The following is a 23,204-nucleotide window of genomic DNA, read 5'->3' on the forward strand; positions in this document are numbered from 1 at the left end:
CCCTACAGCAGGTGCAAAGAAGGGAGAGGGGACGGTGCGCGCGCGCTCACGCGCGCACACCGCCCCCTCTCCCTTCTTTGCACGCCTCCTTTCAGGATGAAACCAGCGGCTACGAGGCGAAAGGGGTAGGTACAGTGACACACATGCGCGCGCATGCACATGCACTACTATTTCCCTTCCGTGTTTTCCCGTCCCCCATCATCCTGATACTGGAGACCACGAGGATGGGGGCAGGGGGCCTGCTGGATGGGGATGGGAGCGAGCGCGCTATCGCGCGCCCGCGCCACCCACCACCCACTAACTTATTTTGGTATTTTTTTTTTTTTTAACTCTCCTATCTGCTTTGTTTCCCGCTCCCCGCCTCCCCTTTCGCTCTCCCTCGCTCTTCCCCCAACACTTTCCCACGCTAAATCTCCATCCATCCCTACAGCAGGTGCAAAGAAGGGAGAGGGGACGGTGCGCGCGCGCTCACGCGCGCACACCGCCCCCTCTCCCTTCTTTGCACGCCTCCTTTCAAGGTGAAACCAGCGGCTATAGGGCGAAAGGGGTACAGTGGTACAGTGGTACAGGGGTACAGGGGTACAGTGACACACACGCGCGCGCATGCACATGCACTACTATTTCCCTTCCGTGTTTTCCCGTCCCCCATCATCCTGATACTGGAGACCACGAGGATGGGGGCAGGGGGCCTGCTGGATGGGGATGGGAGCGAGCGCGCAATAGCGCGCCCGCACCACCATCCACGACCTTTTTCTCCTCTCATTCCTTTAGGCTTGGTATTTTTTGTTTGTTTGTTTCTTTTCTTGTCTTTTGTTTTGTTTTGGTTGCTTTTTGTTTCTTTGTTTTTCTCCTTTTCACCCTCGCACTCCCTCCCTCGCTCTTCCTCCAACACTTTCCCACGCTTCATTCTCCATCCTTCCCTACAGCAGTTGCAAAGAAGGGAGAGGGGGGTGGATGTGCGCGCGCTCACGCGCGCACATCCACCCCCCTCTCCTTTTTTTGCACATTTCCTTTAAGGATGGAGCCCCGCGCTTACGCGCGCTGCCCCCTCTGTTTCTCCTTCCCCTTTCAGCCCCGCAGCATTTCCTCTTATTCACGATTAGCCAGCCTCACCTTCTCCACTTCTTTCTCTACATCCCTCCCTAATGTTGATGCGTGGGGAGGGGGTCATTGTGCGCGCTTCGCGCGCACCCCGCCTCCTACGTATTGCATCTGGGGGGAGAGGAGGGCGCGCGAAGCGCGCCCCCGCAACCCACCTTCCCCCCATGCATCCTCCTTGGGAGAGGGGCGCGCTTCGCGCGCCCCTCTCCCCCAATCTCCTTAACATAAAGGGGGGGAGGGGCGCGCGCTTCGCGCGCCCCTCCCCCCCTCCAATCCTCCTTGGAAAGACCCGCGCCCACCCATCTCCTTAAGATTGGGGGGGGGGGCGCGTGCGCCCCCCCCACACCTTCTCCACCCCATTCCCCCCCCCAATCTCTCCTCCTCCTCCTCCTCCTCCTCCTCCTCCTCCTCCTCCTCCTCCTCCTCTTCTTTTTTCCTCCCTCCCTCCCTCCCTCCCTCCCTCCCTCCCTCCCTCCTTCTTTCGTCAGGCCGAAAGGGGAAGGGGGGGGGGGGGAGAGAGAGAGAGAGAGAGAGAGAGAGAGAGAGAGAGAGAGAGAGAGAGAGAGAGAGAGAGAGAGAGAGAGAGAGAGAGAAAAGGGAGAAGGGAGAAGGGAGAAGGGAGAAGGGAGAAGGGAGAAGGGAGAAGGGAGAAGGGAGAAGGGAGAAGGGAGAAGGGAGAAGGGAGAAGGGAGTTCTCCTCCTCCATTACCCCAATACTTACCGCTACACTTTGGCCTTGGCCTCCTTCAAAGACTACGCAACTGTGTCCGGGTGATAGAAAGGACTCCTACGGTCCGGTGAACTCTCTCGGGGATGTTAATCTTTCAAAATTTCAACGATAAGAGAGCAGGAGGAGGAGGAGGAGGAACAGGAGGATCTACCTCTTGTGGAATAGAGACAGAGACTTCTCAGTTCTTCCTTTCCAAAAATGCCGTGGGGGCACGGGACAGGGAGGTTAAAAAGGTGCAATCTTCTCTCTCCCTCCCATCCCCCAAACAGACTGCTCTTTGCCCTCCTCCCTGTCTCCACCTCCTTTCCACTACCACTACCACTCCTCCCCGCCCCCTCCCCCCCCCCCCCCCCAATCTCGACCCCAAAAGGCACTTTTCCCACATGGGCCTGGGTTCCTACACTCTCTTCCACAAGCGACATGCCCCGCCTACCCGCCTGCCTTCCTGCCGTCTGACACCCAATGAGACAGCCTGGGGGGGATAGATTCCAATGACGTCCTATCTTACGTTACCTTTTTGGCAACTTCCACGTTCATTCATTCATTCATTCATTCATTCATTTTCTCTCTCTCTCTCTCTCTCTCTCTCTCTCTCTCTCTCTCTCTCTCTCTCTCTCTCTCTCTCTCTCTCTCTCTCTCTCTCCCTCTCCCTCCCTCGGCGCCCTCCCCCCTTTCCTCCCCAAATAGAAGAAGTAGTGAACACAGCATGTGTTGATTTCCATGCAGTCTCCTTAATCCTTTTTCTGGATGCGGGTGGGATTCTCTATCCAAAGACTAGTGGGATGATTTTGTGCCCGGGGAGGCTGGGCTCCAGGCCTCCTCCACTACTTTCGGGGTCAGGGGCCAGGGCTTCAGGGGACTCCCTTCTTGCAGAAAGTGGAAAATGAAGGGATGCCCACCCGTTGGAGAATGGTTAGGTAAATTGTGGTATATGAATGTTATGGAATATTATTGTTCTGTGAGAAATGACCAGCAGGATGAAGACAGAGAGGCTTGGAGAGACTTAGATGAACTGATGCTGACTGAAATGAGCAGAACCAGGAGATCATACTATCTGAGGATGTATTCTGATGGAAGTGGATTTCTTCGACAAAGAGAAGAGCTAACTCAGTTCCGGATGATCAAGGATGGACAGAAGCAGCTACACCCAAAGGACACTGGGAGATGAGTGTAAACCGTTTGCATATTTTTTTTTTTTCCTTCCTGGGTTATTTTGATCTTCTGACTCCAATTCTTCCTGTGCAACAAGAAAACGGTTCGGTCCTGCACACATATATTGTGTCTAGGATATACTTTGACACTTTTAACATGTATAGGACTGCTTGCCATCTGGGGGAGGGGGTGGAGAGAGGGAGGGAGGGAGGGAGGGAAGGAGGGAAGGAAGGAGGGGAAAGGTCAGAACAGAAGTTGAGTGCAAGGGATACTGTTGTAAAAAAAAAAAATGACCCAGGCATGCATATATATATATATATATATATATATATATATATATATATATATATATATATGTTCTGTCAATAAAAAGTTCTAATCATTCATTCATTCATTCATTCATTCATTCATTAATAAATACATAAATAAAATGAATACAATCTCTGAGACAATGCTTGTTCAGAGCCGTGTCCTTCCCCCCCCCCCCCCCCCCCCCCCCCCCCCCCGCGCGAACAAAGGCAGCAAAACCCGGAAGACATTGAGGTGGATGGAGTTACTGAGGAAGGATTTTTCTAACGCACAGGGGGATGCCTCACCCACCACCATCACCACCACCACCACCACCCAGTCACAGCCCCCGGGTTTCTCCCAAAAGGATAAAATGACATGAAGCAGCCCTTATTGTTTCCAAGTTTATAATCCTGAAGAGACACCCCCCCCCCCCGCCCCCCCTTAAGAGTGCTCATATATTGCCTCGGAGGAAACCGACACACCCAGACCCGCCTGCTGAAGTTCAGGCATGGTGCGGGAATGAGGGAGGTGCTTGTCCCCTAGCCCCGAGGTGGCCGCCGCCGCCCGCTGACCTTGACCTTCAATCACAGGTTGGGGGGGGGGGGGGGGAGGAAGAACAGGCCCTAAAGGGGCCAGAAGTATTGGCTGGGGGGGGGGGGAGTGGGGAGGAGGAGCGAGGGAGAAATGGAAGGAGGGGAAAGGAGGGACAGAGGTTTAGGGTTCCTCTATAATGCCAGAGAAACTGAGGCAAGAGACAGATTAGACGGTGTTTAGTAGTCTGTTTCTGAGAGGCACAGATGATGCTGGGGGCATGACACCACCACCACCACCACCCCCATCCCCCACTCCCACCCCGGGCTGATGTCCAAAGCATCGGGCAGCGAATGTCACGTATTTATAACTCTTAGCTCGGGAGGTAAACAAAGGCAGGGAGTGGAGCCCAAACTCTGGTGACCCTGAATCTCCACGCGAGGACCATCCATCCGCTTCCGACAGATTGGGAGGTAGGACCACAAATTCACAACAGTTCAGGAAACCTGGGGCAGGAGAATTTAGGGAAAATGAGGCAAGAAGATTTAGGGGATGCAGGCACAACAGTTCAGGGAAACTGAGGCAGGACGACTTAAGGGACAATGAGGCAGGTTAAGCAGGGAAACTGAAGCACGACAATTAAGGGAAACTGAGGCAGGCAGGACGATTTAGGGGATGCAGCCACAACACCTGTAGCGGGAGTTGCGGGGGGGGGGGGGGGTCCCAGGCACCCGCTAACTGTACTGTGGCCCTGGCGGGAAGTGGGGGTGAGGGGGACCCAGACACGGACAGGGACGGGCTAAAACCCTGAAGGGTTGGCACCTGCCTAGGCCCGGAGTCTAGGAAAACTCTCAGCACGTAAGAAGGGGGCGGGAAAAGGGCAGCACTCCAATAAAAGGGCTCGCCCCGCCCCTCCCCTCTCCTCTCTGGCTTAACCACCTACAAAAACTTCTGGCCTCCGGGTGAGGTGGAGGGGGGCGGGGGGAGAAACCAGAGGAAAATCCCAATGGGGCCCCTTCTCTTCCTCCCCCTCTTCCCTTCCTTCCCCCCCCCCCCCCCCCCCCCCCCCCCCAGCAATCTCATCGACCTTCCTTCAGACCCTCTGGGCTCTTGCTCCCATCCCTACTCTCACCCCCTTCCTCCTGGGACTCTTCGCCCTCACCCTTTAGGGGCCTGGTCAAAAACTGTAGAAGAGCAACAACAGTTTTCAGCTCGGAATCCCTAACTTTCCCCGGGGACTCCTATCCCAGTGAGGGCACTGGGAGATCTCTGTGCTGCGGGGCAGTTTAGGGGCAGTTACTGAGCCTAAAACACGAGGGTACTTCTTCATCTAGTGAATCACTGAACAACTAAGGCACTCACTCTATGAACATTTTCTAGTGAATCACAGAGCCCGTTTGTGCTGGGAAGAAGGAGAGAGACAGGCAGACAGGGACCAGGAAAGAGGAATTCATTCATTCATTCATTCATTCATTCATTCATTCATTCATTCCCTGAATCAAGGCCCAAGCCCTTTTGTGAAGAAATTCTTGCTTCATCCTACACCCCACAATCCCTCCAAGCTTTTCCTTAACTTTGGGAGACTTTGCAGCCCCATCCCCAACCCTCATTCCCCCCCCTCCCCCACCACCTCTAAACTTCCATTTCACAAATGAAGACAAACAAAACTTCTTTTTACTTCAACAGGGCTGTGCCCTTGGAACCCGTGAAGTTCTGATAACCGGGGGCCAGGAATCACATAGAGATTTCACAAGAGAGAAAGAGCACAGCAGTCAGCTCTGAAACCCTCATGCTGCCCTTCTTGCCACCCCACCTTTACTCATTCATTCATTCATTCATTCATTTATTTATTCATTGAGAGAGAGAGAGAGAGAGAGAGAGAGCGCACACGCATCAGTAACAACAGTAACCCGATTTTCAGTTTGGAAAACCAAAACTTTCTCCTCATTTCCAGATAGTGCTTCCTTTTCTGCTTTTCTCTCACTTTACTCAGAAAAGCCCTGTCAGGATCCCGGAGGTATGGGTGCATCAGCAGGGCCTAATGAAGCTAAATGAGCTCAGCTTGGGAAGGCGCTGATGGCTTTTGCCTATGCTCTGGAGTTTCTGGAGAGGAAGATAAGCCTGGTAACAATGTCATGCCATATTCGTGAGGGCCAGGGATTTGGCTTGCCACAACTCTGAACGTGTGTGTGTGTGTGTGTGTGTGTGTGTGTGTGTGTGTGTGTGTGTGTGTGTGTGTGTGTGTGTGTGTGTGTGTGTGTGTGTGTGTGTGTTTGGCAGGAGGGGAAAGACCTGATCGGATCTAACCAAAACCACCTGGAGTTTCTGTTCAAAAATCTCTCTGACATCAGCTTCAGCTGAGATGATGAGGCTGCCTGCCTGGCTCCCAGAGGCCCCATCCACCCACTCACCCTCCCTACTCCCCTCCTCTCCTTCCCACAGGAGTTAAAAGCCCGACAGAGGCAGAGGCGGCGGGCTGAGGCGGCTCCGGACACAATGTTTGCAGGGGGAATAGAGAGAAAAGGTTTGCGGACTCTCAGAGATGGAAGGAATGCTGGCTGCTTTACAGTCTGTTCCTTCAGAGGAGCTTCAAGGGCAGTGAAAGTCTTCATCGAGGGGACCCTTATGGAGAGAGGGGCAGAGGCAAAACGGGAACGGGAAGAGAAGGAGAGCTTTTCAGCCGAAGCGATCAAAGAGCCTGGCTTCCACAGGCTCCAACGGAATAAATAGTACATTGGGTGAAATACTTGCCTTAAACGATGGGAGGTGGTCCACGGGAAAGCTAAATAGATGCTTTGAGATACAAGGGAAGAAGTTTCTGAGGTAAGGCTTGCTGTAGTTTTTATTTCTTGGGGTACGAGGGGAGGCAGCTAGCTAAAAACGCTCCTTGATTTCTCATTCTCTCCTTTCCCCTCCCCCCCTTTTTTTCTGCCTGGGTCCCAACACTTAAAGGTCCCCTGGCCCTGCTTCCTTTACCTTCCCTCTTTTTTTTTTTTTTTTTTTTCCCCTGCTACAATCCCTTAGATTACTCTAGATAGACTTATGAAAAATCAGTTCTGTGTGTCTTAAGCAACATTTTCCCTTTTTCAAATGGTCTTTAGCAAAGTGGAACTATACCCAAAGAGTTCCCCTTAGATCCGGCAGTGTTTCTACTGGGTTTATGTCCCAAAGAGATCTGAAAGGTGGGAAAGGGACTTTCCCCATTAGTAAAAATATCTGTGGCAACCCTTTTGGGAGTGGCGAGGCACTGGAAACTGAGTGGCCGCCCATTACTTGGAGAATGATGGAATAAGTGACAGTCTATGAATGTTATGGGATATTATTCTTCTTTAAGAAACAATCAGCAGGATGACCGCAGAGAGGCCTGGAGAGACTTACATGAACTGACATCCACAGTCTCTTTGAACTGTTCTACCTCAGTTTCCTTGCCCTAGTTTCCCTAACTGTCCTGACTGAGTTTCCCTAATTGTTCTGCCTCAATCCTCTTAGAGCAAATGGTCCTCGGTCTTAATGGACAAGTGGGGTGAGGGTGGGGCTTTGCAACTAAGGCTATAAATTGTCAATGTGAGACTCAAGATGAGGGGGAGATCAGACTTCCTGACTCCTAACTCCTTCTGCCCTCAAGAATTTATGAAACCACCCCTCTAAAATATTTCAAAAGCTTAGCCCTTTCCACTGTGGCTTTTGGAAAAATCTCTGGGACCTGGAGCTGGGTTTAAAACCCCCTTTCTTCCGCTGTCCCAAACACACTCCCCCTATCAGTCTCGGTCTTGGTCTCTGCCCCTCTCTCTCTCTCTGCCCCTCTCTCTCTCTCTGCCCCTCTCTCTCTCTCTGCCTCTGCCTCTCTGCCCCTGCCTCTGCCTCTCTGCCCCTGCCTCTGCCTCTCTGCCCCTGCCTCTGCCTCTCTGCCCCTGTCTCTGCCTCTCTCTCTGTCTCTGCCTCTCTCTCTGTCTCTGTCTCTCTCTCTGTCTCTGTCTCTGCCTCTCTGCCCCTGTCTCTGCCTCTCTGCCCCTGTCTCTGCCTCTCTGCCCCTGTCTCTGCCTCTCTGCCCCTGTCTCTGCCTCTCTGCCCCTGTCTCTGCCTCTCTGCCTCTCTCTCTGTCTCTGTCTCTCTCTCTGTCTCTGTCTCTGTCTCTGTCTCTGCCTCTCTGCCTCTCTGCCTCTCTGCCTCTCTGCCTCTCTGCCTCTCTGCCTCTCTGCCTCTCTGCCTCTCTGCCTCTCTCTCTGTCTCTGCCTCTCTCTCTGTCTCTGTCTCTCTCTCTGTCTCTGTCTCTGCCTCTCTGCCCCTGTCTCTGCCTCTCTGCCCCTGTCTCTGCCTCTCTGCCCCTGTCTCTGCCTCTCTGTCTCTCTCTCTGTCTCTCTCTCTGTCTCTCTCTCTGTCTCTGTCTCTGTCTCTGTCTCTGTCTCTGCCTCTCTGCCTCTCTGCCTCTCTGCCTCTCTGCCTCTCTGCCTCTCTGCCTCTCTGCCTCTCTGCCTCTCTCTCTGTCTCTGCCTCTCTCTCTGTCTCTGTCTCTCTGCCCCTGTCTCTGCCTCTCTCTCTGCCCCTGTCTCTGCCTCTCTGCCTCTCTCTCTGTCCTCTCTCTCTCTCTGTCTCTCTCTCTGTCTCTGTCTCTTTCTCTGCCTCTCTGCCTCTCTGCCTCTCTGCCTCTCTGCCTCTCTGCCTCTCTCCTCTCTGCCTCTCTGCCTCTCTGCCTCTCTGCCTCTCTGCCTCTCTGCCCTCTCTCTCTCTGTCTGTCTCTCTCTGTCTCTCTGTCTCTCTGCCCCCCCTCTGTCTCTCTTCTCTCTCTCTGTCTCTCTCTCTCTCTCTCTCTGTCTCTGCCCTCCCTCTGTCTCTCTGCCCCCCCTCTGTCTCTCTTCTCTCTCTCTCTCTCTCTCTCTCTCTGCCTCTCTCTCTCTCTCTCTCTCTCTCTCTCTCTCTGCCTCTCTCTCTCTGTCTCTCTCTCTGTCTCTGCCCCCCCTCTGTCTCTCTGCCCCCCCCCCTCTCTCTCTCTCTCTCTGTCTCTGCCCCTCCTCTGTCTCTCTGCCCCCCCTCTGTCTCTGCTCTCTCTCTCTCTCTCTCTCTGCCCCTCTGCCTGCCCCCCCTCTGCCTGCCCCCCCCCTCTCTCTCTCTCTGCCTCTCTCTCCCCCTCTCTCTCTCTCTGCCCCTCTCTCTCTCTCTCTGCCCCTCTGCCTGCCCCCCCCCCCCCCTCTGCCTGCCTGCCTCTCTCTCTCTCTCTCTCTCTCCTCTCTCTCTCTCTCCTCTCTCTCTCTCTCCCCCTCTGTGTGTCTCTATGTCTCTCTCTCTCTGTCTGTCTCTCTCTGTCTCTTTCTCCCTCCCTCCCTCCTAGGACCTTATTACAATATTCTGTATTCATCCTGCTGGTCCTGTCTTGTCTTGTCTTGTCTTGTCTTGTCTTTCTATTGTAACTTTTTATTGACAGAACATATGCCTGGGTAATTTTTGACAACATTATCCCTTGCACTCACTTCTGTTCCAACTTTTCCCTTTCTTCCCTCCACCCACTCCCCTAGATGGCATTTGACATGGCTTATACATGTTAAATATGTTATAGTGTATCCTAGATACAATATATGTGTGCAGAACCAAACGGTTCTCTTGTTGCACAGGAAGAATTGGATTCAGAAGGTAGAAATAAGCCGGAAGAAAAACAAAAATGCAAACAGTTTACACTCATTTCCCAGTGTTCTTTCTTTGGGTTGTAGCTGCTTCTGTCCATCATTGACCAACCGGAACCGAGTAAGCTCTTCTCTTTGTCGAAGACATCCACTTCCATTAGAATCCATCCTCGGACAGTATCGTTGTTGAAGTGTGTAATGATCTCCTGCTTCTGCTCCTTTCACTCAGCATCAGTTCATGTGAGTCTCTCCAAGCCTCTCTGTCTTCATCCTGCTGATCGTTTCTTACAGAGCAATCATATTCCTTCACATTCTTATAACACATTTTACCCAACCATTCTCCAAGGCATGGGCATCCCTTCACAAACAGGGCTACCACAAACATTTTGGCACATACAGGTCCCTTTCCCTTCTTCAGTATCTCTTTGGGGTCTAAGCCCAGTAGTAGCACTGCTGGATCAAAGGGTATGCACAGTTTAATGACTTTGGGGGCAGAATTCCAGCTTGCTCTCCAGAACAGGTTGGATCCGGTCACAACTGCAGCAACAATGCATCAGTGTCCCAGTTTCCCCCGCATCCCCCCTCCAACAGTCATCATTATTTTTTTTCCTGTCATCTTAGCCCATCTGACAGGGATGTAGTGGTATCTCAGAGTGGTCTTAATTTGCATTTCTCTGATCAACAGTGATTTGGGACACTCATTCATAGGAGTGGAAAGAGTTTCAATTTCACATTATCTGAAAATTGTTCATATCCTTTGACCCTTTATCAAAGGGAGGATGGCTTGGTTTCTTATAAAGTAGTCCATTCTCTCTATATTTTGGAAATGGGGCCTTTATCAGAACCTTTCACTTTAAAAATGTTTTCCCAGTTTGTTGCTTCCCTTCTAATCTTGTTGGCATTAGTTTTGTTTGGACAAAGGCTTTTTCATTTGATGTAATCCAAATTTCCCATTTTGTGTTCAATAATGCTCTCTAGTTCTTCTTTGGTCACCAATTCCTTCCTCCTCCACAAGTCTGAGAGGTAAAGTATCCAATGTTCCTCTAATTTGTTTATGATCTCGATCCTTACGTCTAAATCATGGGCCCATTTTTTTTTTTTCTTTTTTTTTTTATTATTTTTTATTTAATAATTACATTATATTGACACTCATTTCTGTTCCGATTTTTTTCCCCTCCCTCCCTCCACCCCCTCCCCTAGATGGCAAGCAGTCCTTTATATGTTGGCTATGTTGCAGTATATCCTAGATACAATATATGTTTGCAGAAGCGAACAGTTCTCTTGTTGCGTAGGGAGAATTGGATTCAGAAGGTATAAATAATCCGGGAAGAAAAACAAAAATGCAGATAGTTCACATTCGTTTCCCAGTGTTCTTTCTTTGGGTGTAGCTGCTTTTGTCCGTCATTTATCAATTGAAACTCAGGTCTCTTTGTCAAAGAAATCCACTTCCATCAAAATATGTCCTCATACAATATCGTTGTCGAAGTGTATAATGATCTCCTGGTTCTGCTCATTTCACTTAGCATCAGTTCATGAAGGTCTCTCCAAGCCTCTCTGTATTCATCCTGCTGGTCATTTCTTACAGAACAATAATATTTCATGGGCCCATTTTGATCTTTTCTTGGTATATGCTGTTAAGTGTGGGTCAATACCTGATTTCTGCCATACTAATTTCCAGTTTTCCCAGTAGTTTTGCTCAAATAATGAATTCTTTTCTCAAAACTTGGGATCTTGGGGTTTGTCAAACACTAGATTGCTACAGTTATTGACTATTTTGCATTGTGAACCTAACCTATTCCACTGATCAACTCATCCATTTCTTAGTCAATACCAAATGGTTTTGGTGACGGTTGCTTTATAATATAGTTTTCGATCAGGCACACAGCTAGGCCGCCTTCATTTGAATTTTTTTTTTTTTTTTCATTAATTCCCTTGAAATTCTCCACCTTTTGTTCTTCCATATGAATTGTGTTGCTATTTTTTCTAGGTCATTAAAATACTTTCTTGGAAGTCTGATTGGGACAGCACTAAATAAATAGATTAGTTTACGGACAGCAACTTGTTTTCGAGAATAAAAGCCGCCCCCTTCCTCCCCTCCCCCCCCCCCCCCCCTCCCCAATCGTTCTCCTTTCTTCTTTCTATCACCCCTGGGCCTCCCATTTAATTCTGCAAAACCTGAAGAGTTGTACTTTGTCTCCTCCTCGTGGCAAGAAAGAACCTTTGTTTTACTTTTTTTTTTTTTTTTTTCCTCCTTCCAGCCTGGGGATCCTTCAGTTTAAGGGCTCTGAGGAGGGGAACGGAAGAATGGGGAGAGAGTATTTTCCAGCAAGAGATTGTGTAGGCAGGGGTCCTAGTAGTGGTACTCAAAATAATCAATTGAACAAAAATTTTAATTTTTTTTTTTTTTTTTTTTTTTTTTTTAGCTTGTGGATTCTGGTATTAGATATGTAAACTGGAGGGGGGGGTGGGGACATTCAGTATAGTGTTCTATTACTATGTCACAGTGTAGTATTATATGTCTAGTAGATATATTACATAGTACTACAGTGTTATATTAAGCACATAAGTATATATTCAATGCTTGCTACCTGTCATTCAGGCATTGTAACAAAGGGAGAATTACCCCTGATTTAGAACTTTGCTATTAGGTGTAGCCTAGGGGCTAGAGATTAAGTTGACTGATTACTCCAGGACTGGAGAACAATGAATGTCTTAAGGGAGAAAAAAGGGTTGGTTTATTTCCCTATTCTTCCCTTTGCTCCCTCCAGCTGGCCAAGGGATTCCCCCCCCCCCCCCAAAAAAAAAAAAAAAAAAAAAAAAAAACAAAACTACAGGAAGTCCCGCTGGTTCTAGGTGCCGACCACAATCTGCGGGAGGCGGGCCAAGCTTTGTTGTGATTGCTTCTGTGGGTTTTGTTCCCTGTAGTTGTTGTGATCTTGCTCGCTACGGTTGCTGCTGAGGAAGAGAGGGCGGGGAGAGAAGAAAGTAAGGAATTGGGAGAATATATAACTCAAAGCCACCTTGGAAAAGGCTCTTAGATCTGGCTGGAAAAGGTGGACACCTCTCTTTCTCCTTCTGAAAGGAAGTGCTCCTCTCCCCCCACCCCCCACCCCCCCTTACTCTCTCTCTTCCTCTCCCTCTTCCTTCCCCCCCTTACCCCCCCCCCCCCCCCCAATTTGGTCCTGGGACTTGCAACAGAAAAACTTTGAGCAATAGGCATCTTTCTGCGCCCATGCTTTGGGCCTGTGGAAAGGGCAATCTGGGAAAGTCTTTAGCCTTGGGACCAGGCTTCTGGGATCCCCTGTCTTTCTCAAACACCCCTACAAAGCACCAGGCCTCTTCCTGAGCTTCCAGGGACCCGGATGGAAAGAAAGCCAGGTGTGTCTGGGTGGGCCAAGCTGGGTCCTTTTCAGCGGGGCTTTTGCAAAACTCTCTGGGACCTGGAGCCGGGTTCGAAACTCCCTTTAATCCGCTCCCCCCAAACACAATCCCCCTTTCTCTCTCTCTCTTTCTCTGTGTCTCTCTCTCCCCCGGGCCCTTGTTACCCTTAAAAAAAAAAAAAAAATCAATCCGTCAATAAATCAGTAAAATTTTAAAAAACTACACAGGCCAAGGGTCTGGCTCTATGTGGCGGTCATCAGGTTTGTGGCCCTGAGGAGAACTTTGGAAAAGCTCTAGTGGGGTCCCCTGTCTTTCTCAACACCCCTAGAAAGCACCAGGCCTCTTCCTGAGCTTCCAGGGACCCGGATGGAAAGAAAGCCAGTGTGTCTGGGTGGGCCAAGCTGGGTCCTTTTCAGCGGGGCTTTTGCAAAACTCTCTGGGACCTGGAGCCGGGTTCAAAACTCCCTTTAATCCGCTCCCCCCAAACACACTCCCCCTTTCTCTCTCTCTCTCTTTCTCTGTGTCTCTCTCTCCCCCGGGCCCTTGTTACCCTTTAAAAAAAAAAAAAAAAAAATCAATCCGTCAATAAATCAGTAAAATTTAAAAAAATTACGCAGGCCAAGGGTCTGGCTCTATGTGGCGGTCATCAGGTTTGTGGCCCTGAGGAGAACTTTGGAAAAGCTCTAGTGGGGTCCCCTGTCTTTCTCAACACCCCTAGAAAGCACCAGGCCTCTTCCTGAGCTTCCAGGGACCCGGATGGAAAGAAAGCCAGGTGTGTCTGGGTGGGCCAAACTGGGTCCTTTTCAGCGGGGCTTTTGCAAAACTCTCTGGGACCTGGAGCCGGGTTCAAAACTCCCTTTAATCCGCTCCCCCCAAATACACTCCCCCTTTCTCTCTGTCTCTTTCTCTGTGTCTCTCTCTCCCCCGGGCCCTTGTTACCCTTAAAAAAAAAAAAAAAAAAATCAATCCGTCAATAAATCAGTAAAATTTTAAAAAACTACACAGGCCAAGGGTCTGGCTCTATGTGGCGGTCATCAGGTTTGTGGCCCTGAGGAGAACTTTGGAAAAGCTCTAGTGGGGTCCCCTGTCTTTCTCAACACCCCTAGAAAGCACCAGGCCTCTTCCTGAGCTTCCAGGGACCCGGATGGAAAGAAAGCCAGGTGTGTCTGGGTGGGCCAAGCTGGGTCCTTTTCAGCGGGGCTTTTGCAAAACTCTCTGGGACCTGGAGCCGGGTTCAAAACTCCCTTTAATCCGCTCCCCTCAAACACACTCCCCCTTTCTCTCTGTCTCTTTCTCTGTGTCTCTCTCTCCCCCGGGCCCTTGTTACCCTTAAAAAAAAAAAAAAAAAATCAATCCGTCAATAAATCAGTAAAATTTAAAAAAATTACGCAGGCCAAGGGTCTGGCTCTATGTGGCGGTCATCAGGTTTGTGGCCCTGAGGAGAACTTTGGAAAAGCTCTAGTGGGGTCCCCTGTCTTTCTCAACACCCCTAGAAAGCACCAGGCCTCTTCCTGAGCTTCCAGGGACCCGGATGGAAAGAAAGCCAGGTGTGTCTGGTGGGCCAAGCTGGGTCCTTTTCAGCGGGGCTTTTGCAAAACTCTCTGGGACCTGGAGCCGGGTTCAAAACTCCCTTTAATCCGCTCCCCCCAAATACACTCCCCCTTTCTCTCTGTCTCTTTCTCTGTGTCTCTCTCTCCCCCGGGCCCTTGTTACCCTTAAAAAAAAAAAAAAAAAAAATCAATCCGTCAATAAATCAGTAAAATTTTAAAAAACTACACAGGCCAAGGGTCTGGCTCTATGTGGCGGTCATCAGGTTTGTGGCCCTGAGGAGAACTTTGGAAAAGCTCTAGTGGGGTCCCCTGTCTTTCTCAACACCCCTAGAAAGCACCAGGCCTCTTCCTGAGCTTCCAGGGACCCGGATGGAAAGAAAGCCAGGTGTGTCTGGGTGGGCCAAGCTGGGTCCTTTTCAGCGGGGCTTTTGCAAAACTCTCTGGGACCTGGAGCCGGGTTCGAAACTCCCTTTAATCCGCTCCCCCCAAACACAATCCCCCTTTCTCTCTCTCTCTTTCTCTGTGTCTCTCTCTCCCCCGGGCCCTTGTTACCCTTAAAAAAAAAAAAAAAAAAATCAATCCGTCAATAAATCAGTAAAATTTTAAAAAACTACACAGGCCAAGGGTCTGGCTCTATGTGGCGGTCATCAGGTTTGTGGCCCTGAGGAGAACTTTGGAAAAGCTCTAGTGGGGTCCCCTGTCTTTCTCAACACCCCTAGAAAGCACCAGGCCTCTTCCTGAGCTTCCAGGGACCCGGATGGAAAGAAAGCCAGGTGTGTCTGGGTGGGCCAAGCTGGGTCCTTTTCAGCGGGGCTTTTGCAAAACTCTCTGGGACCTGGAGCCGGGTTCAAAACTCCCTTTAATCCGCTCCCCCCAAACACAATCCCCCTTTCTCTCTCTCTCTTTCTCTGTGTCTCTCTCTCCCCCGGGCCCTTGTTACCCTTAAAAAAAAAAAAAAAAAATCAATCCGTCAATAAATCAGTAAAATTTTAAAAAACTACACAGGCCAAGGTCTGGCTCTATGTGGCGGTCATCAGGTTTGTGGCCCTGAGGAGAACTTTGGAAAAGCTCTAGTGGGGTCCCCTGTCTTTCTCAACACCCCTAGAAAGCACCAGGCCTCTTCCTGAGCTTCCAGGGACCCGGATGGAAAGAAAGCCAGGTGTGTCTGGGTGGGCCAAGCTGGGTCCTTTTCAGCGGGGCTTTTGCAAAACTCTCTGGGACCTGGAGCCGGGTTCGAAACTCCCTTTAATCCGCTCCCCCCAAACACACTCCCCCTTTCTCTCTGTCTCTTTCTCTGTGTCTCTCTCTCCCCCGGGCCCTTGTTACCCTTAAAAAAAAAAAAAAAAAAAATCAATCCGTCAATAAATCAGTAAAATTTTAAAAAACTACGCAGGCCAAGGGTCTGGCTCTATGTGGCGGTCATCAGGTTTGTGGCCCTGAGGAGAACTTTGGAAAAGCTCTAGTGGGGTCCCCTGTCTTTCTCAACACCCCTAGAAAGCACCAGGCCTCTTCCTGAGCTTCCAGGGACCCGGATGGAAAGAAAGCCAGGTGTGTCTGGGTGGGCCAAACTGGGTCCTTTTCAGCGGGGCTTTTGCAAAACTCTCTGGGACCTGGAGCCGGGTTCAAAACTCCCTTTAATCCGCTCCCCCCAAACACACTCCCCCTTTCTCTCTCTCTCTCTCTCTCTCTTTCTCTCTGTCCCCTGCCCGCCCTTGTTACCCTTAAAAAAAAAAAAAAAAAATCAATCCGTCAATAAATCAGTAAAATTTTAAAAAACTACACAGGCCAAGGGTCTGGCTCTATGTGGCGGTCATCAGGTTTGTGGCCCTGAGGAGAACTTTGGAAAAGCTCTAGTGGGATCCCCTGTCTTTCTCAACACCCCTAGAAAGCACCAGGCCTCTTCCTGAGCTTCCAGGGACCCGGATGGAAAGAAAGCCAGGTGTGTCTGGGTGGGCCAAGCTGGGTCCTTTTCAGCGGGGCTTTTGCAAAACTCTCTGGGACCTGGAGCCGGGTTCAAAACTCCCTTTAATCCGCTCCCCTCAAACACACTCCCCCTTTCTCTCTCTCTCTCTCACTTTCTCTCTGTCCCCTGCCCGCCCTTGTTACCCTTAAAAAAAAAACAAACAAACAAACAAACAAAGAAACAAAAAAAACTTAAAGAACAAACAAACCCCCAATAAATAAATAAAATGTTAAAAAATTGAATGGGCCAAGGGTGTGGCTCTATGTGGCTGTCATCAGATTTGTGCCCTGAGGAGAGCTTTGGGAAAAAGGTGGACACCTCCCTTTCCCCTTCTGAAAGGAAGTGCTCCTGTCTCTCTCTCCCATTTGGTCCTGGGACTTGCAACAGAAAAACTTTGAGCAATAGGCCTATCTGTCTGTGCGGCATGTTTTTGGCTTATGAAAGGGCAGTCTGGGAAAATCTTTAGCCTTGGGGGCTAGGCTTGTGGGGTCTCCTGTCTTTCTCAACACCCCTAGAAACCACTAGGCCTCTTATTTAGATTCCTGGCACTCGAATGGAAAGAAAGCCAGGTTTGTCTGAGTGGGCCAAGCTGGGTCCTTTTCAGTGTGGCTTTTGCAAAACTCTCTGGGACCTGGAGCCGGGTTCAAAACTCCCTTTAATCTGCTCCCCCCAACCACAGTCCCCCTTTCTCTCTGCCTCTCCATGTCTGTCTCTCTGTCTCTCTCCCTCCTAGGGCCTTGTTACTCTAAAAAACAAACAAACAAACAAACAAAAACAAACAAAAAATAAATAAGATTAAAAGAATTAAATGGGCCAAGGGTGTGGGTCTATGTGGCTGTAATCAGCTTTTTGCCCTGAAGAGAACTTTGGAAAAGCTCTAGGACCTGGCTGAAAAAGGTGAACACCTCCCTTTGTCCTCCTGAAAGGAAGTGCTCCTGTCTCTCTCTCCCATTTGGTCCTGGGACTTGCAACAGAAAGACTTTGAGCAATAGGGATCTGTCTGCGTGGCTGCTTTTGGCCTGTGGAAAGGGCAGTCTGGGAAAATCTTTAGCCTTGGGGCCAAACTTGTGGGGTCCCCTGGCTTTTTCAACACCCCTAGAAACCACTAGGCCTCCTAGATAGCTTCCTGGGACCCAAATAGAAAGGAAACAGGTTTGTCTGAGTGGGCCAAGCTGGGTCCCTTTCAGCGTAGCTTTTGGAAAAATCTCTGGGACCTGGAACCGGGTTCAAAACTCCCTTTCTTCCACTCCCCCAAACACACTCCCTCTGTCTCTCTGTCTCTGTCTCCCTCCCTCCCTCCCTCCTGGAACCTTATTACGTTACTCTGTATTCATCCTTCTGGTCATTTCTTTCTTTCTTTTTCTTTTTCTTTTTCTTTTTTTTTCAATATATGTAACTTTTTATTGACAGAACATATGCCAGGGTAGTTTTTTACAACATTATCCCTTGCACTGGCTTCTATGAACATGCTTCTTCTTCTTCTTCTTCTTCTTTTTTTTTTAAATAACTTTTTATTGATAGAACGCATGCCAGGGTAATTTTTTACAGCATTATCCCTTGCATTCACTTCTGTTCCGATTTTTCCCCTCCTTCCCTCCCTCCCTCCCTCCACCTCTTCCCCCAGATACAAGCAGTCCTTTACATGTTGAATGGGTTGCAGTATATCCTAGATACAACATATGTGTGCATTCTGCAAATATGTATTGTATCTAGGATATACTGCAACATGTTTAGCATATATAGGACTGCTTGCCATCCTGGGGGGGGGGGGAGGAGGGAGGGAGGGGGAAAAGACGAAACATAAGTGATTGCAAGGGATAATGTCGTGTAGAAATTATCCTGGCATGGATTCTGTCAATGCGAAGTTATTATTAAATAAATAAAATTTATTTAAAAAAAAAAAAAAAAAAACAAAAACATATGTGTGCAGAACCGAACGGTTTTCTTGTTGCACAGGGAGAATTGAATTCAGAAGGTATAAATAACCCGGGAAGAAAAACAAAAAATGCAAGCAGTTTATATTCATTTCCCAGTGTTATGAACATGCTTCTTAAGCAGTTATTCACAATGTGGGGGCTCTGAACTTTTGAAAATAAGGAACACAATGATACTATGTTACTAAAAGTTTTCTCTTGGTCTTTCGTGGGCATAGGGGAATTTTCCTCATTTTTAAAATTTTTTTCTTTTTCCCCAGCAGGACCTGGTGCCATGGATGCCCCAAGCCTACTTTGCTATAATAGTGTTTGCCTTTAAAGACAGTAACTGCTATGGGTTCGTTCATTCATGTGTGTATGCATGCATTTTTATATGTAAAGAAATATATTTCTTTAAAAATTTTCCTCAGTTACATTTAGAACAATGTGTTTACATTTGTTTCTTTAAAAAAAAAAAAAAAAAGAAGAAGAAGAAGAAAGACAAGAGACCTTTTGAGTTTCATACTCTTTGCCTTATCCTCACCTTCAGCTGCCATTGAGAAGCCATATGATTAATTCATTTTTGCTGTTCCATTTTTCTTTCTTAAAAAACAAAACATAACAAAAACTTCACACAAGAGTTGGCTTAAAAGCTTATCTTTGTACCCACATTGATTTGGTGACAATGCCACCTTTGCAATCAGTGTCTACTTTCATATATTCCACCCCACCCCCCATTTTAAAATGTTTAAATAATAGCATTCTGAAATAAGTTCATAGGGACAGCAACTTCTTACCGAGGATAAAAGCGCCCCCCATTCCCACCCCTTTCCCCCCAATTGTTCTTCTTTCTTCTCTCTACTACCTGGGCCTCCCATTTAATTCTGCAAAGCCTGAAGAGTTGTAACTTGTCTCCTCCTCTTGGCAAGAAGGAATCTTATTTTTCCTCCCCCCCCCCCCCCCCCCTCCCAGCTTGGGTATCCCTGAGTTTAAGGGCTCTGAGGAGGGGAAGTGGGGAGGAGTGGGAGGGGGATGTATTTTCCAGCAAGAGATTGTGGAGGGAGGGGTCCTAGTAGTGGTACTCAAAATGATAAATTGAAATAAAAAATTCATTTTTTCTTTTAGTTTGTGGATTCTGGTATTAGATAGATGAACTGGGGGGGGGCATACATTCAGTATAGTGTTATATTACTATGTCATAGTGTAGTATTATATGTCTAGTAGATATATTACATACTACTACCATGTTATATTAAGCACATAAGTATATATTCAATGTTTGCTACTTGCCGGTCAGGCTTTGTGCCAAAGGGCTAATTACCTCTGATTTAGAACTTTGCTATTAGGTATAGTTCAGGAACTAGAGATTAAGTTGGCTGCTTGCTCCAGGACTGGAAATCAATGAATTTCTTGGGGGGGGGGGCAGGGAAGGGGTTGGCTTGTTTCCCTCCCTCCCTCCCTCCCCCCCCCCCCCCCCCCCAATCAGGCCAAGGTGTTCCCCCTAAAAAACCACAGGGATTCAGAAAGCAAGTCCCTCTGGTTGATCTGAGGGATGCAGGCAAAGCTTTGTTCTGATTGCTTCTATGGGTTTTCTTTACTGTAGTTGTGGTGCTTGATACAGTTGCTGCTGAGGAAGAGGGGGAGAGAGAAGAAAGTAACGAATTGCGTGAATAGTTTACTAAAAGCCACCTTGGAAAATGCTCAATGCTGAACTCAGAGAAAATAAGGATTAGGAGCTGGGGATTTGGCTATGGGGTCAGGGAGAGAAATTAAGAGATAAATAATTGGCTAATTGTCTTTTTTTTTTTTTTTTTTTCCCCCCAATTCAAACCAGCAAGATCCAAAATGAAAAAGATGAATGAACAATCCACAAAGATGAAAGCAAAGCCATTGCTGTGGGTTTGATTTGATATTGAAGAAGAAGGAAGATCTCCACAAAAAGAATGCATATTAACAAAAATATAAATTGCCCCACAAACACACACACACACACACACACACACACACACACACACACACACACACAAATGGAATACTTACAGAATCCCTATTTAGCCAAGAAAAATTGGAAGAAGACATTGATGAGTTTCCCCAGACAAAACTGAAACAAAATTCAAATATTCTAGGAAAGAAAACTATGAGCTGCTTTAAAACTAACAAAGAAATAAAAACTTTTGACTTCCAAGATTCTTTCCCTTATGGCCACTTCCAGTTCCAGTTAAGAAACCATATGATTCATTCATTTTTGGTGGAAGCATAATGAATTCAAACAGTATCCAAAAAAAAAAAAAAAAAAAAAAAAAAAAAAAAAAAAAAAAAAAGAGCAGTTATGGAGAAGGGAGTAGTCTTAGCATTTACTAACTAGATTTCCAATGTATTTAAGAAATTGAAACCCCCAAAGTAGTGCTTGGTCTGTGGAACAGTTTAGGTAAGGAATATGAAGGAGAAAGTGTTTGATAAAGACTAAGCTCCAAGCTCCAATGCCAGGCAATCGGTATTGGACTAACCCCTCTCCTTCACCCCCCCCCCCCCAATAAACAACAACAAACAACAAACGACAACGACAACAACAACAACAACAACTTCCTGGAACACTGGAAAGCAGGGTGGCAGAAACTAGACCCAGACCACATTTCACTCTGTCTTTATACCGAGATCAGATCCAAAAAGGGTTACCTGAATTAGGGATTCAGGGTCATAGCCAAAGCCAAGGAAGGGGATTTTGAGAAAGGGACCTGTCGGAACCAAGAGACTAAGGGAAGACTGATCAAAGAAGAGAGGAATTTGGGAGGGGAAAATTGACCCAGAACAGATCATTTTGATTTCATGACAGCGAACGGTTTTTGCATGAGGCGCATGCAATGGAACCAACTCGAGAAGAAAAGGAAGAAACCTTGTATCTCTTGTACTTACTTAGCCCCCTCCCCCCTCTCTCCCAATAACGTGGGAAATGTTTTATTGGGATTTCTTATATATAATGAGTTTCTTAGGGCTTTCTTGCCATCTGAATGGTACGGAATGGGGTGGAGTGATAAGAAACAGGAGTCAGGGTGAGGATTTAGAATTAAAAATTAAAAAGAGAGGCAAACGACTCGTTCGCGGTGGTTGTTTTCTTTTTCTCCCCTGGAAGGGGGTGGGGTGGGGAGTCGATCAGCTGGCAAGAGAGATGGATTCCCGGGGCCGGGATGATGCTCAGATCAGAGGGAGAAAGGAAGAAAACATTGGAACTGATAAATGAATGAATGAATGAATGAATGAATGAATGTTGGAGTCTAACTTTCTGGGTACTTAGAAAAATACAATACTTTAAAAAGAAATATAGGGGGAAAATATACTTTACACGGGGGTGGGGTGGGTGGGAATCTGGTCTCAAGAAAGGTTGCATCCTAGGGCAAGCATAAAAGGGAGGGAGGGAGAAAATTTCAGAGCACAGTTTTACAAAAATGAATGTGGAAAACTATGTTCCATTGGAAAAATGAAATCCGTTTGCCTGCCGCCCCGCACCCTCCCCCCCCCTCCCCCCGGGAGCTGGGGTAGAGAATTATTTCTGTGTCTGACTGAACGGTTAAAACAAGCAAGCAAACAAAAAGGATGCGATGGGGGGAGGGACGCGGGGGGGGGGGGAAGTAAATTTACAATTTATTTCCCCCCTGGGCGGGTGTGTGTGTGTGTGTGTGTGTGTGTGTGTGTGTGTGTGTATGTATATATATATATATATATATATATATATATATATATATATATATATATATATATATATATATCTCTGTGTCTGTGTTAGAGAGTTATTTCTGCGCCTGACTGCACGGTTAAAACCAAAACAAAAAAGATTGTGGGGGGCGGTGAGGGAAGAAAGTAAATTTACAATTTATTTCCCCCCTGGGCGGATGTGTGTGTGTGTTTTCTCCCTCCTGGCCGAGGTTAGAAAATTATTTGTGTGCCTGACTGCACGGTTAAAACAAACAAACAAACAAACAAACAAACAAAAAGGATGCGGGGGGGGGGGGGAGAAGTAAATTTACAAGTTTTTTTTTTTTTCCCCCCTGGGCGGGTGTGTGTGTGTGTATGTATATATATATATATATATATATATATATATATATCTCTGTGTCTGTGTTAGAGAGTTATTTCTACGCCTGACTGCAGGGGATTAAAAAAAAAAAAGGATTGGGGGGGGCAGTAAACTTACAATTTTTCCCCCCTGGGCGGATGTGTGTGTGTGTAGTTAGAGAGTTATTTCTACGCCTGACTGCAGGGGATTAAAAAAAAAAAAGGATTGGGGGGGGCAGTAAACTTACAATTTTTCCCCCCCAGGGCGGATGTGTGTGTGTGTATGTATATATATATATCTCTGTGTCTGTGTTAGAGAGTTATTTCTGCGCCTGACTGCACGGTTAAAACAAGCAAGCAAACAAAAAGGATGCGGGGGTGAGGGCTGGGGTGAGGAGAGTAAACTTACAATTCCCCCCCTCCCCCCGGGAGCTGGGGTAGAGAATTATTTCTGTGTCTGACTGAACGGTTAAAACAAACAAACAAAAAGGATGCGGGGGTGAGGGCTGGGGTGAGGAGAGTAAACTTACAATTTTTCCCCCCTGGGCGGATGTGTGTGTGTGTAGTTAGAGAGTTATTTCTGCGCCTGACTGCAGGGGATTAAAAAAAAAAAAGGATTGGGGGGGGCAGTAAACTTACAATTTTTCCCCCCTGGGCGGATGTGTGTGTGTGTATGTATATATATATATCTCTGTGTCTGTGTTAGAGAGTTATTTCTACGCCTGACTGCAGGGGATTAAAAAAAAAAAAGGATTGGGGGGGGCAGTAAACTTACAATTTTTCCCCCCCAGGGCGGATGTGTGTGTGTGTAGTTAGAGAGTTATTTCTGCGCCTGACTGCGGGGGATAAAAAAACAAAAAAGATTGTGGGGGGCGGTGAGGGAAGAAAGTAAACTTACAATTTTTTTTCCCCCCTGGGCGGGTGTGT

At 47.8% G+C, this 23,204-nt stretch overlaps 3 long non-coding RNA genes across 6 annotated transcripts; 2 read left to right on the forward strand and 1 right to left on the reverse strand.

Moving 5' to 3' along the window:
• Window positions 1–5,674: 5,674 nt before the first annotated feature.
• Window positions 5,675–21,318, forward strand: LOC127539108 (uncharacterized). 3 transcript variants are annotated; one of them, XR_007947838.1, is made up of 6 exons: window positions 5,675–5,929; window positions 6,248–6,628; window positions 9,508–9,660; window positions 10,399–10,443; window positions 18,509–18,585; window positions 20,062–21,318. It is a non-coding gene; the product is annotated as an uncharacterized LOC127539108 (long non-coding RNA). The 3 variants fall into 3 exon arrangements; XR_007947836.1 differs by having other exon boundaries at window positions 5,677–5,929; window positions 18,512–18,585; XR_007947837.1 differs by lacking the exon at window positions 10,399–10,443 and having other exon boundaries at window positions 5,681–5,929; window positions 18,512–18,585.
• Window positions 11,640–14,918, reverse strand: LOC127539105 (uncharacterized). Its single transcript, XR_007947832.1, has 3 exons — window positions 14,904–14,918; window positions 13,636–14,129; window positions 11,640–12,860 (listed from the first exon to the last, which is right to left on the reverse strand). It is a non-coding gene; the product is annotated as an uncharacterized LOC127539105 (long non-coding RNA).
• Window positions 15,264–17,057, forward strand: LOC127539107 (uncharacterized). 2 transcript variants are annotated; one of them, XR_007947835.1, is made up of 3 exons: window positions 15,264–15,362; window positions 15,751–15,777; window positions 16,169–17,057. It is a non-coding gene; the product is annotated as an uncharacterized LOC127539107 (long non-coding RNA). The 2 variants fall into 2 exon arrangements; XR_007947834.1 differs by lacking the exon at window positions 15,751–15,777 and having other exon boundaries at window positions 16,142–17,057.
• Window positions 21,319–23,204: the final 1,886 nt, after the last annotated feature.

Source organism: Antechinus flavipes, chromosome 5 (assembly GCF_016432865.1).
Source record: "Antechinus flavipes isolate AdamAnt ecotype Samford, QLD, Australia chromosome 5, AdamAnt_v2, whole genome shotgun sequence".
NCBI lineage: Eukaryota > Metazoa > Chordata > Mammalia > Dasyuromorphia > Dasyuridae > Antechinus > Antechinus flavipes.